This window comes from Schistocerca nitens, chromosome 3 (genome assembly GCF_023898315.1).
Source record: "Schistocerca nitens isolate TAMUIC-IGC-003100 chromosome 3, iqSchNite1.1, whole genome shotgun sequence".
NCBI classification, from domain to species: Eukaryota; Metazoa; Arthropoda; class Insecta; order Orthoptera; family Acrididae; genus Schistocerca; species Schistocerca nitens.
Genome location: NC_064616.1, coordinates 613,881,954 through 613,900,803, shown reverse-complemented (window position 1 = coordinate 613,900,803; position 18,850 = coordinate 613,881,954). Strand labels below are relative to the sequence as shown.

At 45.8% G+C, this 18,850-nt stretch overlaps 1 protein-coding gene and 1 non-coding gene across 2 annotated transcripts in view; one reads left to right on the top strand and one right to left on the bottom strand.

The window, feature by feature from the left end:
* The window catches only part of LOC126249680 (cysteine dioxygenase type 1), a 140,679-nt gene that overhangs the window by 65,198 nt on the left and 56,631 nt on the right, over positions 1–18,850 (top strand). The window lies entirely within an intron of this gene.
* Positions 16,388–16,493, bottom strand: LOC126250477 (U6 spliceosomal RNA). Its single transcript, XR_007545705.1, has one exon. It is a non-coding gene; the product is annotated as a U6 spliceosomal RNA (small nuclear RNA).

Here is an 18,850-nt window from a genome sequence, read left to right as displayed (position 1 = left end):
GTACAATTTGTACTCATGTAAGGTACAAAAATTGAGCAATGAGGTTAATGGACAGTGGACGCTACATGTGCAGTGTGCGACAAGTTGATAATTTGGGTTGGACAGAAGACTTACTTGGATAGCCGAAGCAGTTAAGGCGACCGCTCGCGTAAAGCGGGACATCCGGATTTGAGTTCCAGTTCGGCACAAATTTCAGCTTGTAAGCCATTGGATTTATTTCAATGCCCGAAAGCGGCTTTGGTCTGAGTTTGGATTATGAAAAAAGTTAAATTATACTATAATAGAAGCAAAATCGTCCTAGTAAACGAGCCGATGCGTCGTTACGAGCCGCTCCGATTTCAAGAGGAAGGGCCGGCCGGAGTGGCCGAGCGGTTCTAGGCGCTACAGTCTGGAACCGCGCGACCGCTACGGTCGCAGGTTCGAATCCTGCCTCGGGCATGGATGTGTGTGATGTCCTTAGGTTAGTTAGGTTTAAGTAGTTCTAAGCTCTAGGGGACTAATGACCTCAGCAGTTGAGTCCCATAGTGCTAAGAGCCATTTGAACCATCTTTTTTTTTCAAGAGGAAGCATTGCACTTGTTAGTAAAAATGTATATGTAATGGAAAATTTTGATTAAATCCTCATATAACTGGACTCAAATTTCACCCGTGGCATACCTTAACGAGCAATAAATTGCTACTTGAGCACGTTACATGTTACAGTTTATCTGTGCACTCGAACCAGTTAAAGGAGGTATTTCAGGTACCGTCCTCACATGTGGCTTAAAACCAATTTTTTTTAAATAAAAAAAATTCTTTATTGATAACCATTATAATTATACAAGTTGACCCACTTCCTTAAGCTCATTAGTGGGTCCTAGCAGTTATACATTTATGTTGAATTGTGCAGCTAGCTTTTAGTTTAATAGTGAGCTACAGTTACACTAACAACAATGGTCATTTAATATCTATATCTACTACTTATATCTAATTCCTATAACTAATTGAATTTATGTATTTTCTGCAGCGTCACATGTGTGCCAGTAAGAATATAAACCTACTTAATTATGCCTTGTTCTTCGAGCTAACCCCGAAGAACATGCCCCTGGCACTGGGCAGGCCTCGACGTTATAAATCGCTGCAGTACCTAGTCTAATTTCCTATAACTAAGTCCTACAAACTAACTTATCCTACGTCATATTCGGTGTGTCATAATTGGTGGTTGGTCCCTACTCCCCCTAGTCCTGTACATGGCGGATTCCAACTCGGGTGAAATCGGCCAGTCCACGCACAGGCGGTATGGGACCAGGGCTCTTGGTCACAATCGGTAATAATTATTATCCTTGTTCTTACTGTATCTCTCTTAAATATTCAGTTAAAACTTTTCGAGATACCTCGTTTGCCAAGGTGTTTAGAGTCTGAAAGGTTTCCTCACGTCTAAGCAGTTGATACGTGTCATGGTTAGGAAGTCTGTCTCGTAGTATGTTTGCAACATCATTGAAGAGAGGGCATTCGTAAACAACATGTTCGGGTGTACCCTCCGGATCGCCACAGTCGCACGCTGGTGTTGCCCTTTTCCCAAATCGACGTAAGTATGTCGGGTAGGGTCCATGGCCAGTGAGAAAGTGAATCAGACCTCGTGTAGGCTCGAAGTACTTCATACCCAGGCGTTCCCTCACATCAGGTAGAAACTGGAAGGTTCGTCGTCCAGCCTCTTCTGCAGCCCAGGTCTCCTGCCAGAGTTCCTCCCCTCTTTTCCTTATTTCTCTTTTGTCCCCCAGTCTGATACCCATAATATCTACAATCTTTTCGTACTTATCCCTTTTGGCCCAGTACCAGGCCGCCTGTTCCCTTATCTTGATGTCCAGAGGGCAGAGCCCCATTATGACTAATAGGGCCCCCCCTGGAGATGTTCTGTAAGCACCCACAGCTCTTAGTAGCATGCTTCTCTGGACCCTTCTCACTGCCATGGCGGGCACTACCCTCGTGAGCCTGTGCGCCCAGACTCCCGAGCCGTAACCCACGACTGAAGTTAGGATGCTGTTGTGATATAGTCTGATTAAGTGTGGAGGAAGATGGAATCTTTTATGACCTATTGAGATGAGATTGTTTAGTATTTGAAGGGCTCTCTGGGTGACGGTATCAATGTGCTTGCCGAAACTCCACCTCTCATCAATGATGACTCCCAGGTAGCGTGTCTCGCGTTGTCTAAGAACTGGTGAACCGTCTATTCTGACAGTCGGATTTCTAATGAAATGTCCTTTTAGCAGGAGGTAAGTAGATTTGCTGGGCGATATCGTCATTTTAGTCGCGTGGCACCACTGTTGGAGTTTGTCTAGTGCTGTCGCTATCTTTGGTTCAATGTCTTCGCGGCTGCGGCCGCCAACCAGCAGGAGGAGGTCATCCGCGTAAGCTATCACCTCTAGCACCTCTTCACTCTGTTGTAGGCTATCTAACAAAGGCTCCATGTGGATGTCCCAGAGGAGGGGTCCTAAGACGGAGCCTTGGGGACATCCTTTAGTGATTGTCTTGCCAACTCTTTCGCTAGAGGATGATAGCCAAACCTCCCGATCCTCACAATAGCTCCTCAGGCAACCATATAGCGGCCCTGGACACTCTTTCTCCCGCAGGCAGGAGAAGAGCGAAGGCCACCACAGGTTGTCGAAGGCGCCACTGATGTCAACCATGATGCCAACCACGTATTTGTGCGGGGTCGAGCCGCAGACCTCGGCCGCCAGGGCGATTGCATCAGATGCCGACCGCCCCGGCCTGAACCCGAACTGCCTGTCACTCATCCCGCACAACACTCGGTGTGCTGTCAGTCTGTCAGCCAGCAATTTTTCCAATATTTTGCCAAATATATCCAGTAGGCAAATCGGCCTGTAGGATTTCGCTTCTGCGGGATCCTTATCTGGTCCTTTCTTTATGATGACTACATGTGCCATTTTCCATATCTTAGGGAACTTACGCTGTCTGAGGCATTCGTTGTACAGATGTGTTAGTGGTGCAGTCAGCTGGGGCGCCAGAAACTGCACCACCTCCGCCACAATGCCGTCTGGCCCAGGTGCTTTTCCTCTTTGCAGAGATCTTATGTGAGTTGCTACCTCCTCTTCTGAGAAGGGGTAGACAGCCGTCTCATTGGTGTATATTTCCCGGTCTTGATCTCTGAGTTGCTGCTGCATCTCTGTTTCCCCATCCGCATTGTCGTCAGGCAGCAGGGAGTGGAGGAGGACCCCCGCAGTCTCCTGCCAGGACTCCGTCATCCCATCCCCGTACCTGACTGTAGATAATTCCAGAGGAGAGCGGATTTTTTCTCTCACTAGCTTATATGGGAGCCCCCATGGGTCCATGACTAGCTGGTTGAGCACGAAGTTTTCCCAGCTTCTCATTCTGACTTCCCGCAGTTCCTTTTGGAATTTTCGCTTTTCCTCCCTATACAGCAGCTGCCACCTTTGTCGTTCCTGCCAGACGACACTGTGCTGATAGTACCTCCTCAGCCTTCTGACAGACTGACGCAGTTCGCTTAGTTCGGCAGACCATGGTGACGGGGAGGCCGCCATGGCCCTCCTCCTAGTAGGTACGGCTGCCCTCACCGTTCTTGTCACTGCGTTCACCAGTTCCTCTGCCCTCTGATTCACGTCCATGTCTAAGTGCATGTCGTCTTCCGGTAATGGAGGAATGTCACACTCCCTCGCTAGGCGTTCCCAATCGGTTCTTTTATAATTTAGTTGTATTTCCCACCCCGTGGCCCAGTGGCTCTCTCTTTCTCCTATGGTGAAAGTTATCAGATTGTGGTCGCTTGTGGTGGCATTCTCTGTGACTCTCCAATTTTGAAGGTTATTGGCTGTATTCGGAGTTACCAGGGTGATGTCAATGTTTGTGCCCTGTCCTCCACCTGCAGCGTAGGTGGGAGGATTGCCGGGTCTGTTAGCCACCACAAGTTATGATGCCATAATAAATTCTTCAACCTTTTCACCATTAGCATCTCTTGTGCCACTGTACCACAGGGGGGATTTTGCATTAATGTCGGCAGTTATTATGACTTTTCTTCCCCGCAACGCCGTGGTAACTCTCGCTAGGTGGTCTATGTGAAGTTCTATATTGTCCCCATACTGAAAGTACATATTAATGAGAGTTATAATTCCCGTAGGGGATTGAAGCTCCACGACGTTGCAGTGGCTAGTTGTGAACTGCGAGAGTGTGGTGACTCTCAAGAGTTTGTTGGTGATTATGATTGCCGCTTTCGGGTCATCCCCTCTACTGACTATTTGCCAGCTTGCAGCAGCAAAAGCTATTTTCCCAGCCAGGGAGTATGTCTCCTGTAGACAGAGTACATCAAGTCTCCTCTCCTCCACCTCCCTTCGGAGCTCTTGCATTACAAGTCTGCTGTTGTGTGTGTTAAGCTGTCCTATAGTAATTTTGGTCATTATGGGTAGTATGTATGTATTCGGTCATGTGGCCAGGTCTTACTCCAGTCAAATGCAATTCGTCCATGTGCCACTACTGACTGTTGATAGATGTCGTCAAGATCGAATTTCTCTCCTCGTCTTTCGAATGCTTTCTTAAGCAGGTCTCGCAAGGCTCCAAAGTCGGTGGGAAGATTCACTGATTTTAGCTGGATTCTGTCAACAGCCTCCATAACCGGAAAGGTTATTTTTCTGCCGTCTTCATGTCCTACGCGGACCACATGTCGTAAGGCAGTGGTCAGGGTAGCCGGCTGCTCCAATGTGGATAGCTAGCTGCAAGGTGTACTCCAAGTTGGGGTACACCCTAACCGGATCGACCGGTGGTAGTCTAACTACTGGTGTGCACTGAGTGGTGGGGCTCATACTAGAGCTCGTCACCACATTTTCCTGTATTGGTTGGTTATTTGTGTTACTGTCCTTGTGAGTTGCTGGAGCCGCAGGATGCCCTTGCCGCTGTTGGTGTGGTTTCGGCTTTGTTTCCCGGCTTCCAGAGGAGAGAGTTTCGGCCATGGGGAGATTTGTTTGTATTCCTATATCCATTGTTGGAAATTCGGTTTGTGTAGCCATGTCCTTTGTTTCAGTTTTGATGACTCCTGTAAGCGACCTCAAAAAGTCCTTGAATCTATTTGCCCGCATGGCATCCCTCCTCCTTTTGCTCGGGGACTTTCGCTTTGGCATCCTGTTCGGTATGCTGGGCTCAGCCATAATCAGTCCTGGAGATCAGTCTTTGCTCCAGCATTCTGTATGTGGGGCAGTTTCTACCGGTGGTTCCACAAGACTTTTTTCCTCTATTCCTACATGGTATGCAAACTGCCGCCGCCTTGCAGTCTTTGCGGCTATGACCTTTCTCCCCGCACTTGGTGCACAGCCTTAGGACGTGATCCAGGTCACCACAGTTGTGGCAACGAGGTACCACGACATAGTCTCTTGTATTGATGGCATGGAAACCAACATACAATCTGCCCATTGCTGTTACATTTTTCCACATCGGCGCCGATACTTCGGCGACGTGATGAACAACATCACGACCCCGCGGACCAGTCTTAAATTTTAACTTAAAGTTGTTCTTGAATTCATCTTCTTTCATTTTATCAAAGTTCTGTAACCTAATTGTTTCTGCTAATTCTTCATTCGTCATAATTGCAGGTACGTCATATAATATGACGAGAGGGTTTCTTTTTTTTTTTGGTGGTTCACATTTGACCACCGAGTTCAATTTCTGGTTGTTCAAAAGCTTTTCTTTATCTTCTTCCGAGGCAACTTCAACGATCACGGAGTTTCTGCTTGGTTTTACCTTTTTAATTTTGATCTTATCTTTAACGGGGTCGATAGTTTTTGTAAAAAGTTCCTGTATTTTCTTGACACTTGTGTCTTGCCCAGGTAGTGTCCTGAGGAAGACGGCTGTGTCTGTCCTTTTTGTGACCTTGTCAATGGTGTCTCTAGTCGTACTCTGTGGGCGCTTGGTGGGCGCTTGCGCAGCCACAGCTGCCCACGTCTTTGCAGGTTGCCTCCTTAATCTGTCATTTTCTTTCTCAAGTTCTTCTACTCTTCCTTCAAGTTTGGCGTGGGCAATAGCCCATGCAGCCAGCTCATTTTTTATGATGGCAAGTCCTGCTTGGCTGATTTTACCATTCTTTATTTGTTGCTCCATGAGCAACGAGATTCTTGAGTACCTCTCCATGACTGTCTCATTCTCTGCCTGTCCCTGCTCGTCCTGTGGAGAGGGATCAGGCGCAGCGGAAGTCCTTTGAGGCGCACACGAATCACTCGTTTCATTTGTCGCCATGATTTACGAGTGATCAAAAAAAGGGGTGGGAGCCCGTCTCTTGCCCCGGGCCGGCTCCTCTGGCATGGGGGGGGGGGGGGGGGGGGACTTCTGCAGCTCGCCCACCGACCTTGCCCCTAGGTCAAGGGCACTCCAGAGCTGCCGGGTTCAGCGCGCCGTCACCAGCGCACTGGTCCCCATCGATGGCCCCGTCGTCGACGATTTCACACGACGCTCCTCGGCAACTGCACCCCGCACTCCGGAGAGGCGGATGCACCCCTCGCCCTTCGCCGCCTACTTGCCCGAGCTTCCACCAGAAGGCCGAGGACCCACTCCTACTCAGGTGGCGGGCCGGTCCCCCAGACGTTCGGCGGTCTGGACCCATCTAACCTGGCCCAGGCGATGTCACCACCTCCTGGGTTTGGCAGAACACGCCCCGGTTACCCAGGGGCGCGGCGAAGCACCCTTGCCGATTCGCGCCGTGATCCCACGCCGACAAACGAAGTCGCCGGCATGCAGAGCACCTGCTGGTCTGTGCCCTGCGAACAGAAAGGGACTGGTGTTCGGTCCCTCGACACAGCTCCCCCTGTGCCACGCACCCTTCGCTTTCGCATCGGGTTGGGTCGCAGCTCTCCCTTTTGTCGCAAGGCAGAATGCCAAGCTTAACATCTGGCACCACGGGAAGGCGGAAAGAGCCACTTGGGAAGGAGAGGCTATGAGAGACGCATCACTTCCCCTGTGAGGACTGCCGCGGCACACCCGACTGGAAAGCGATACGCCCCAGTGCGAGCTTCCGCGCCTTACGGCGCGCCGGCAACGGGCGGGCCCGCGCCGAAACGCGCCGTCAAGCGACTGACCCCACGCCAGACTTAAAACCAAATTACTGAACTCGTCTCTACAGCAAGTTACGAATGCCTTCAAACACCCCCAGATCATCTCTTAAATGTTGACAAAGTTCTATAATTCGCTGCTCCCGTTCGTCAGCCTTATCAACGGATGTGCTGTGCACTTCACTTCTGAGATGACCTCAGGCTGAAAAATCCGGAAGACTGTGGTCACCTGGTCTTGGAGGGCGAATTAGAGATCTTGCTCAACTTAACATCTTGGAGCACATTGTCCCGTTAGATGTCATTTTACATCAGCAGCAAAATGCACCGGTGCCCATCGCACATCTGCCACATTCCCCAAACATGGCCATGGGTGAATTTCTAGCCCTGTTGGATGGGGATTTAATCCAAAAGTTTATATTGCAAATACAATTGTACTAACAAGGACAATATATCATCCTGAAGTAAGTGGCTACACGTAACCACATACTCGCATCCATCTCGAAAACGGCTAATATGATTATCCATCTTTACTAGAACGTTTTTTCCTTCTATTATCATATACTTTCAACCGTGTCAGTTTTCGCTGCTAGTTACCGATAGCCGTGACATGTTTCCAGAATGGATTTTCACTCTGCACTGGAGTGTGCACTGATATTAAAATTCCTGACATATAAAAATGTGTAGCAGACCGGGTTTCGAAACCGAACCTTTACCTCTCGCAGGCGAGTGCTCTGCGACCACGACTACCGTCCCCTCTTCACAGTTTCACTTCCGTCACACAGCCGGTACCTCATCTACGTTCCTAGCTTGACAGAAGTTCTCCCACGATACTTGCAGGACTAGCACTGCTAGAAGAAAGGATACTGTGGGTACTTGTCTTAGCCACAGCCTAAGAATTGTTTCCCGAATGTATTTTCATTCTGTAGCGTAATGTGCGTTGATAGAAAACTTCCTAGCAGATTAAAGCTGTGAAGACAAGTCGTGTGTCGTGCTCAGGTAGCTCAGTTGGTAGAGTATTTACCCTCTTGGTAGAGTACTTGCCCGCAAAATTCAAAGGTCCCGGGTTCGAGACCCGATCAGGCATACTGTTTCAGTTTACCACGAAACAATTGCGCAGTCTATGCCTAAGTCATGTCTCCACGGTATCCTTTCTTACACGAGTACTAGTCCCGCAAATTTCTAGATCTGTGAAGTTTGGAAGGTAGGAGACGAGGACTGCCAGAAGTAAATCTGTGAAGACGGATCCTGAATCGTGCTCGAGTAGGACAGCTGATAAATAATAGCAATAATAATAAAAATAATGATAATAAAATGTTGGCAGGGTACTTCCCGGCGACGGGCACAGGTTCCGGTTTCGAGTCTCGCTCCGACACACCATTTTAATCTGCCAGAAGGTTTCAAACGCCACATGTAGTTGTACGATAGTCTTCTCTGTGACTGAGGTCTGAGAATGGCGAACACCACTTCCATACAGCTGCTTACAATGCCTGCGCTGGAATACATTTTCATCTCCTCAGTTTACTTAGTACAGCGATCAGAGATATACGTGTAGATTGTGGGCTAACGCCGTGAATTAAATAGCAAAATACTTCGTATCCTCCCCCTCCCCCCGTCCCCCTCCCTCCCGCTCAAAGGTCGCTGCAAACTGCAATACCTACTCTGGTGACTGGCAAAGGGCTGAAATTAGATTCGTTTTTGCAGTTGCTGTCTGTGATTAGAGTAGCGGCCAAGCGCTTGTTTACTCAGGATCCACAGCCATATGCTTATAAATGTTGACAGCCGTTTAAATTGTGTCAAGGTCCTCGCGTCGTTCAGAGGTCAAACTCGGATGTCAGTATTCGACACAGTATACTTCATGTCGCGTTTAGACTGCATCGTCATGATGCAGAGGCAGACTCTGATTGTGTCAGGAACAAATCAATGGTGCTATTTTAAAGCATTTCGTTGGGCACGATTGATTACGTTTCGTAGGTGAAGCCGTTGTGGAACGTTTAGATTCAGTTAATATAATTTGTCTCTCAGTCTTTAAACTTTTTCATGCATTTACAGTGTGCTGTCAGTGTAATTTTGCAAGGGAAATGGAATTTTACAAGCTGAATTAATGAAGACCGGTAGGCTGAAGACTCACACTTTAGAGCGTGGACATTGATTGAACCGTATCAGCAACAATTTTAGTTGTTCGTGTTGTATCATACGAATTTTCATAGTATTTTTGTTCCGAAATGATATTAGGTACTGTACTATTTAGGACTGAATAACCAACTTCTAAGGTCATAATTTTTGGCCTATTATCTTTCAGAAAATAATTAGATTAGGCCTACTTGCAAACAGGAAGTTACAATTTTTCAGCTGTAATTAGTAAATCCCTAGTCCCTACATTAGCTGTTAGTCACTATAGCGCAATTTATTTGTCTTTTTTATTGTTATATCATTACCACGTGATATACTTACTATTGTTGAGTGGAACATACCCAAGCGCAACAGAGGCTTGGTCACACATGGAGGATTTCCGCGACGTGCCGGCAGATGGTAGACTGTTTTGCAGTTCTGCTTTCGTTGACTGTTGCTACCGCCTCCGTCCTGTGTGAATTCCCTACAGGCTTTGGGAAATACTCAGGATCTGGTCGGTTCAGACCCAGCCTTGAGAATTACCTGTGCGTGCTTGGCAGCAATATGCAAGGCACAAGGACGTTCATATTAGCTACCGCATTGTCGATTTCCCGAGTGACAAGCCTATGCGTCAACCCAAATTCCCTCTTCTCTTTTTCTTCGATTTCAGCCTTTCAGAGCCAACATACAATGTAGTACTGTACATTATACACGCGCTGGACGAAAGCAATGCCTAACCAACTTTATAAACACTTTCTTCGCGAGAATAATAATGGTGTTCACACATTTATCTCCTGCAAGCGAGTAGTTCTCGGACCGTCTGCACATTCTACTTACTGAAAATGTTCAATGATGAGCGGCACATATAGAAGGTCAGAAGTACTTTGTGTCTAACAGATTAAGCATGTGAAACAAACTGCCTCACCTGTCATAAAGATACAAGGTGAGCCAGAACTCTATCGAGAAACTTTCAGAGGAGTATTTTGGTACAAGGAACCCACGGCTCGTTACAGAATTACTGCATTTCGTTTGGTTTCTTGTCCCAGTTAGTTTTGTATGTTTATTGCACTGAAAATAATTCACAACAGTGCAAATATTGACGTCATGCACCGTGTGTCTCGTTTCCATTCGCTAACGCTACATGTTGTTGACAAAAGTAGTACCCATTTTACTCTTCATCTTCAGGCTTGCATTCAGTACTGCTCGGTTCTGTCTTGGCTTTGTTTTTCCGGCAGTGTCAGTTGTACGTTAACAACGATACAGGGCTGTAAGGTATGTCTGCTGATGAGGAGTTGGCCGATATGCATCTCGTGCCTGGCTTCAATGAATACGATGGAAGAGCGGCACAACGACGCTATGCTGAGCTATTCCCGCAGTCACGGCAGCCACATCACAGCACTTTTGCATCGGAGGGTTGTTGGATTACCCTGTGTTGTGCGGTGTCCGTTTTGCTTTTTGCATATTGCAGGCTTCTTCCTTGTTGTGAAGGTATTTTCACTGGAAGAATGGTGACTGCGGTAACAAACCGAATAAATCATAATTACATTTACTCTGCAACGAGCTGCCGGAGATCGTCGATCTCTCATGCAGAAATCCTCAGAAGGTATACCTCAACAACCTCTGAAAGTTTGTCGGTGGAGTTCTCGTTCACCCTGTATGTGGAAGGAGTAATGTAATACCAGTGAAATAAACGAAACGAGGCGATAATTATTTTTTTTTACTCTAAGTAGTTTTTTCTCTGCGCTGAGGCTACGCGACAAGTTAAAACCGTTTACGACACCTGTTTCGAAAGCAAATCACTGCCTTTTGCGGGCATATGCATCCCCAAACCGATTGCACGGCCCTTTGATATTCGAGCGAGATTTAAAAAACGTTTCCATTGTTGTTCCATTATGTCGTCATGGTAATACGATAGTGCCACAATCTTACTTTAATTTCATTTGTTCGCATGTGGTCACCGCCTTGTCAAAGTTACGATTACTTCAGGCCTTCTGAAATTTCTCTTTTCATCATCACCATCATCATCATTTAATTTTCCTATCGGCGCGTTTGCTATTAGAACATCACGTCACAAGGGAGACTAATCGGTTTAAGTTTCCTTAAAACTGTACCTAACAATGTCAATGACGATGCACATCGAACTTTGTTTAGCATATTTAAAAAAATACCAACACAATTCTCTTTATTGTCACAATGTTATAAAAGATATTTAAAGTGCAATACTGTTACGAATACAGAGGATTGAGAGTATGTAGTGATAGAGCCATGTAATTCAGCTCCACTCACCTAAATCATGGCAGTCTTAACAAATGGCCGCATTTTGGTTAACCTATACGCTTGCTAAGTAAGTTGGGAACTTTCAGTACAATTTTTAAGAACTGTCTTTGAAACAGACAGTATGTGCAATCAGTGTGCAAAGCGCAATCCGTTATTTCAATGAGAAACACTGCGATAAGCAATTTTGAGAAGTAATGAAAATCATCAATGAAACCACGCCCTCGTAATAACGAGTACTGATGTGACTCTTGAAAATTTTAGTGATATGCTTCCTAAACTAATTCCAGAAGTGAAACAGCAACAACACAATAACAACGCCGATGCAGCACTGGTAAAACCACACAGGAATATCACATTAACACGTTTACGCCGGCGCTGCGAATTGTATTTGTCGCTTTAGGGCCGTGAAGTCGAGCGTGACCCACCGATGGTACACGCTGGCCGTTGGGAACATCTAGCGCTGTGATAGTCAACCTGGTCCCTACCGCCCAGTTGTCTTGCGAACCAGCTTTCATGGTGGGCGGTAGGTGATAAACGGTAGGAGATCTAAAGACATTTTCATTAGGTTTTCCTTCATCTGGCGGCACTGCTTTTCATATTCAAACGCCCTAGGATACTATTTTAATATATTCAACTTATATTTTTAAAACAACGATAGATCACATAAAATAATTTTACACCAAATTAATCACAAATTATGTAATATATCGTTTGTTCAGAAAGCTCTCTCGTTGAGGGGTCACACAAAACTGTGTTCAGAGCTGTTCCTTGCGCCTGGCTGATAGGTAATACATCACACTTAATTGTACTGCTAGTAGCATTATTGATAAAATCGAGCGTGACCCACCGGTGGTACACGCTGGCCGTTGGGAACATCTAGCGCTGTGATAGTCAATCTGGTCCCTACCGCCCAGTTGTCTTGCGAACCAGCTTTCATGGTGGGCGGTAGGTGATAAACGGTAGGAGATCTAAAGGCATTTTCATTAGGTTTTCATAAAATTGGTGGATGGCTGGATGAAGCCGGACGGTGTGGCCGAGCGGTTCTAGGCGCTTCAGTCTGGAACCGATCGACCGCTACGGTCGCAGGTTCGAATCCTGCCTCGAGCATGGATGGGTGTGATGTCCTTAGGTTAGTTAGGTTTAAGTAGTTCTAAGTTCTAGGGGACTGATGATCTCAGATGTTAAGTCCCATAGTGCTCAGAGCTATTTGAACCATTTGATGGCTGGATGAAAAACTCTTACCACAAATAGTCGAGGCTGATACAAATTGCCAAGCAGAAGTGTTAGAAATTATGAAGAAGAAAGTAAACATAAATTCGATAGTAGAGAGTATGAAAAACTATGGCAAAATAAAAAAATGCCTGTCTTATATCGATATATGTGGAAATTTATATTCAGTTTTTTGATATATTTACTGCCTCATATCCTGTGAAACCAGGGTTTAGTTCTGTTCATCGTACTGTGACGAAAGGATGAAATCGCCTGAATATTTCCGAAATATGAGTCCTACGTTTGTTCCTTACAAAAACTAAGCCAAATATCCAATATTTAGTTTCGCATCATCACCCTCAGGGACCTCATTAATAGTTTGCTTACCGAAATGTAATTTCATCAGACTTCACGCTTCTAAGTAGGCAAAGTATAAATAAAAATATACGTTTAACTAACGTAAATTGTTGTATAAAGATTTATTCTGCCAATCTTACCTACAGTTCGACACAAAGTATGTGGCAAGCAATTATCATCATCGTCACTATCATGCTTACTTCCCTACGTTATAAATCACCGTGAAGTCGGTGATCGGTTAGAAAATTTTACTATTTACATCTACAGCTACATAGATACTCCACAAGCCACCGTAAAGCGTGTGGCGGAGGGTAAGCTGTACCACTGTTGGTCATTTCCTTTCCTGTTCCACTTCAATCAGAACGAGGGAAAAACGACTATTTATATGCCCCCATATGAGCCTTAATTTCTCGTATCTTATCTTCGTGGTCCTTTTGCGAAATGTATGTTGGCGGCAGTAGTATCACTCGGCAGTCAGCTTCAAATGCCGGTTCTCTAAAATTTCTCAATAGTGTTCCTCGGAAATAACTTTGCCATTTCTCCACAGATCCCATTTGAGTTCTTCAAGGATCTCCGTAACACTTACGTGTTGTTCGAACCTACCAGTAACAAATTTAGTAGCCCGCTACTGAACTGTTTCAATATCTTCCTTTAATCCGATCTGGTACTTATCCCAAGCACATAAGAAGTATTCAAGAATAGGTCGCACCAGCATCCTATATGCGGTCTCCTTTACAGATGAAACAGACTTTCCTATAATTCTCGCAATAAACCGAAGCCGACCATTCGCCTTCTCTACAACAGTCTTCACATGCTCGTTCCAGTTCATATCGCTTTGCAACGTCACGTCCAGCTATTTAAACGACGTGACTGTGTCAAATAGGACACTGCTAATGCTGTATCCGAACATTACGGGTTTTTTTTTTCCTATTCATCCGCATTAACTTACATTTTTTCACATTTAGAGCTAGCTGCCATTCATCTCCCCAACTATACATTTTTTCTAAGTCATCTTGTATTCTCCTACAGTCACTCAATTTGGACACCATACCGTGCACCACAGTATCTTCATCAAACATCCGCAGACTACTGCCCACCTCGTCCGCCAAATCATTTATGTATACGGAGAACAACAGCGGTCCCATCACACTTCCCTGGGGCACTCCTGACGATACCGTCCGCAGCTCGTGGTCTCGCGGTCGCGTTCTCGCTTCCCGACCACAGGGTCACGTGTTCGATTCCCGGCAGGGTCAGGGATTTTCACTTGCCTCGAGATGACTGGGTGTTTGTGTTGTCCTCATCATTTCATCACCATTCATGCGAGTGGCGAGATTGGACTGAGCAACGGTTGGGAACCTGTACGGGCGCTGATAACCGCGCAGTTGAGCGCCCCACCAACCAAACATCATCATCATCATTCTGACGATACCCTTGTCTCTGACAAACACTCGCCGTCGAGGACAACATACTACGTCCTATTACTTAAGAAGAAGGCACCGTATCAAGTGCTTTTCGGTAAACTAGGAATATCGAACCTGCCTGTTGCTCTTCATCCATAGTTCGCAGCATATCATGTGAGAAAAGGACAAGCTGAGTTTCGAACGAACGATGCTTTCTAAAACCATATTGATTCGTGGACATAAGCTTTTCGGTCTCAAGAAAATTTGTTACATTCGATCTGAGAAAATGTTCAAGGATTCGGCAGCAAACCGAAGTTAGGGATATTGGTCTGCAATTTTGCGGGTCCATTCTTTTACCCTTCTTATGTACAGGAGCCACCGACGCTTTTTTCCAATCGCTTGGGACTTTGCGTTGTGCGAGAGATTCGCGATAAATGCAAGCTAGGTAAGAGGCCAGTCCCGAAGAGTACCCGTTGCAAAACGGAATTGGAACCCCACCCGACCTGGTGATTTATTTTCTTTCAAATTTTTCGGTTGTTTCTCTACGCCAGGGACGTTTATTATTACGTTGCCCATACGGAAAAATGTTCGATAGTGAAATATGTGTGAATTCCTAAGGGACCAAATTGCAGAGGTCATCGGTCCCTAGACTTAACACACCACGTAAACAAACTTAAACTAACTTATGCTATGAGCAACACCCACACCCATGTCCGAGAGAGGACCGAACCTCTGGCGGGAGGGGCCGCGCAATCCATGACATGGCGCTCAAACCGCGCGGCTATTCCGCGCGGCTGTCCGATAGTCAAATGACATTACGTTTGTACGATTCTCCTACGTGAACTATTAATAAAGGTACAAAAGTGGATGGTCAGTATAAAAAAGTTAACTACCCCTCATCTAGTGTGAGCCACGCTGTCCGATGGGAAGATGTAGCTTTGAATCACCAATAGCAAATACCGGAAAGAACGTGTAAACCCAAGTCGCAAACATATATAATGAAAAATCGTTATAGAATCAACAACTAATAACTTCATAAAATTACAGTGATTGTCTAGGTTCTGCTATAAATAGGAATTCTTCTTTTGGTTCTAAAGTACTGAAGTAGCAAAAGGGTAGTTTAAACGAGGTATGTAATTTTTCGCGCATACTAAACAAAAAATTACTTTAGAACTCTTGACAGTCATTTCAAGTCTATTCCTTTGCTAATTTTGTCAATATTGTGTCACTAAGGTTCAAATTTTAGACTACGGATAAGTAAATCCGCCTAACGCTATATGAAAATGGTTAGTCTCAGTTTACACACATATTTGAAATAATACTTATTAGATACTCATTCATGTGGCACAAATACTGAATCATGCATTTACAGAACTAAAGGGCACTCTGACTGAAGACAGTGAGATAATACGCTGAGTTGTATATCGTCTTTAACATAGTCTACGTAGGCTTCTTACGTTTGTGGTTCACAGACTGCATCTTTTGGCACCGTATGTCAGCATTTCGTTCCAATGCAACTTCTTACAACGTGATGTGAAGCCCATTGTCTTCCCCTTATGCTATTGAGACAATAATATCGTCCATTCGAGGCTTTTGCATCCTTCTACTTGCACCTAGATAGCCTCTCGCTGATGGCGTGTTAACAGTTAGATGGCTGGAATCCGACTGCGTTTGCTCTGGCCTGGCCCGCATTTACACTTTGCCTTCCACCTTTCTCTTTGGCGACCTTGCGCCTCCATACTACAGACGCCATTTTGAAGGCTACGTATAGCACCGCCACATGAAACTATGTGGGCTGAAAAGGGAATATACTACGACGTCCCACAACAAACTACGCATTTTTTAAATTTAAATTGGATTCATACAACACTGACAGTGTTATTTTGCTTCTTAGCCATTTATGTGCAGCCTTCTTACACACATCATGATCGGATGTAGGGCCGACACAACTAATACGATATTTACAGTTGCCGGTAGAGAAACTACACCCAGAATCACTTAGGTGGGACGCTCATGATGTTGGGTGTCACCCTTGTGCAGGAGTCATGGTAAGCGTCTTTGTATCATTGTAATTGTAGCATATATACCATAGCAGTGAGTACGCTCCATGACTGTGGATGACTGGCAATTATGTCTTTTCTCTCGGAGGTGATGGTCCCACAGCATGTGGCCTGGTACTTCGAACAACGTCTACTGTTAATCAGTATGATCTCACATCTTACTGTAGTAGCTACACACGCTGAGCACCAAATTATGTAGTGGCCCTGGTGTCGTATCAGTGGTTTGATTGCTGACCCTTGTGGTAACAGTAGTTGTCGCCTGGTGACAGTGTTCAACATTTGCATGCGACTTCACGTCGCCAAACCTGACTACATCGACAGGTCATAACCCAAGTCTCGTTTGTCCGCAGGAGCCAGAGAGGAAAGCTAGATTCGTGTGCCTTGCAATGAAGAAACTAGAGAGCAAATCCACTGGTGGCTGGACACCAGCTCGTCGCAAAGCATGCACCGTTTATGGTGATAAAGGCACAGAAGTTGTTCTTGCAGAATCTTGAACACACCTTGGTGGCTCGCATGATTATCATATGCACTTCTACACCTGCTACCTAATGGGCCATCAGCCTTCAATGGCTTATGTGCTCGATTTAAATTGTGCTGTCAGTAGTAGAGTACTTGAGCTCCAACCCCTATTTCGATATCAAATTAGTATGCAAATTAACTGAATTGGTCAATTAATGACCCCCACAAACACCACACCTACTCCCACCCACCTCCACCCCAGATGATGTCATGTGTTTTCTTCAGTGGGCACGTGGGTCCCCACCCCATCAGCTCCCTACCCATTTCCGTTGACGTTAAATACAATTGTTACAGTGAATTGTTTTCACATTCAGAACGGTGGACACTTTTGGGGGTGGTGTGGGCATGGTCTGGTGTGTGTGAGGTCGCCGATGCAGGGGGAGGACTGTGGGACAGAGCGGTGCCGCTCCTTTTAGACGAACAAACAACATGGACTTCGGGTGGCTCTCATGTATTTCTTATTGTTTAGTTGGCTTGTCATCCTTCTGGGTTAGTGAAGGGCCACCTCAAGGAGGGCTGGGTGCCACTCAACCTCTGGCAGATGGGCGGTAGGCTGCAGAAAAATAGCGCGGCTCGCAGTAGCAGTTGACCGTTTGAATACGCCTGTGTCCCCACCGTAGGTGGAAGGAGGGAGAAAGGCGGAAGGGGGAGGGATGAGGGGAGGCAGGAGTACCTATAATTTTGCTCGTTTCCGGCCGTACATCGGGGAGAACGCACGTTCAACAGCCAACCATCTGCAATCTTTTGAGATGACGATTTTCCCCAGTACATGTGTTGACTTATGACCTGTTGATTATGAGAGCTGGTTTTCTTCAATACAATTTGGATATGTAATTAGAACAGTGAGGTGTTTTCGATCCATTGTAGTTGCATGTATTGGCTTTGATTACCTGGGCTGCAGGATGATTGTTGAGCAAACATCTGTAGCAAACGCTGACATCAAACTGCGATAGATACAGTCGTCAGCTGTATCCTTACATACTTATTAAACTCCTCACTGTCCAACACCAGCATCTTATCAGTTGAACATATTTCCTACCTTTTTTCCCGCCAGTTTGTGGATGAAGGGTAGATTTTGAGCATGTCTGCCACTGGTTTTGAGTGGTATTGTGAAATTTTTTCCCAGTAGGATAACACCAGTTGTATGACATCGTCAATTTTGAGCTGTATTGTGATTTTAGACACTCCTTGTGTAGCTCTATGCATATAATTGTGTAATTAGGACCGATCTTTATGATTAATTACACAATTAGAACCGATCTTTACCTCAGTTTCCCAACCAAAATAAATAAAGTACACTAATTAACCTTCCTCTCCTGCAACTGGACAGTTTCCACAGGTTTGGGGTGCACTTGGTCTATCCATCTATCCATCCAGAGGGACCAGAGTTTGAGTCTCAGATAGGGCATCTGCCATTTTTAATTTCCCGCCAATCCCCATGTGGGGGATGGGATGGGATGTCAGCACAGCTTGGGACAAAGAAATTCCAACCAAAATTCGAAGTTCCGACCGATAGGGTAGGTCGGGGGGGGGGGGGGGGGGCAAGAGGATGGGGTCGGGATCCATATGCCAGCTGAAACACATGATGATGTCATCTGGAGATGGGGGCGGGTGGGCTGTGGGTGGAGTGTTTGTGGGGGTGATTCATTGATCAATTTAATTAATTTTCATATCAAGTTGATATCAAAATTGAGGATGGAGCCCAACTATCCTACTACTGACAGCACAATTAAAATCGAGCACATAAGCCAATGAAGGCTGATGGCCCATTAGGTAGCAGGTGTAGAAGTGCAAATAATATTCATGCAAGCCACCAAGATGTGTTGACGATTCTGCAAGAATAACAACTATGCCTTTATCACCGCAAACGGTGCATGATT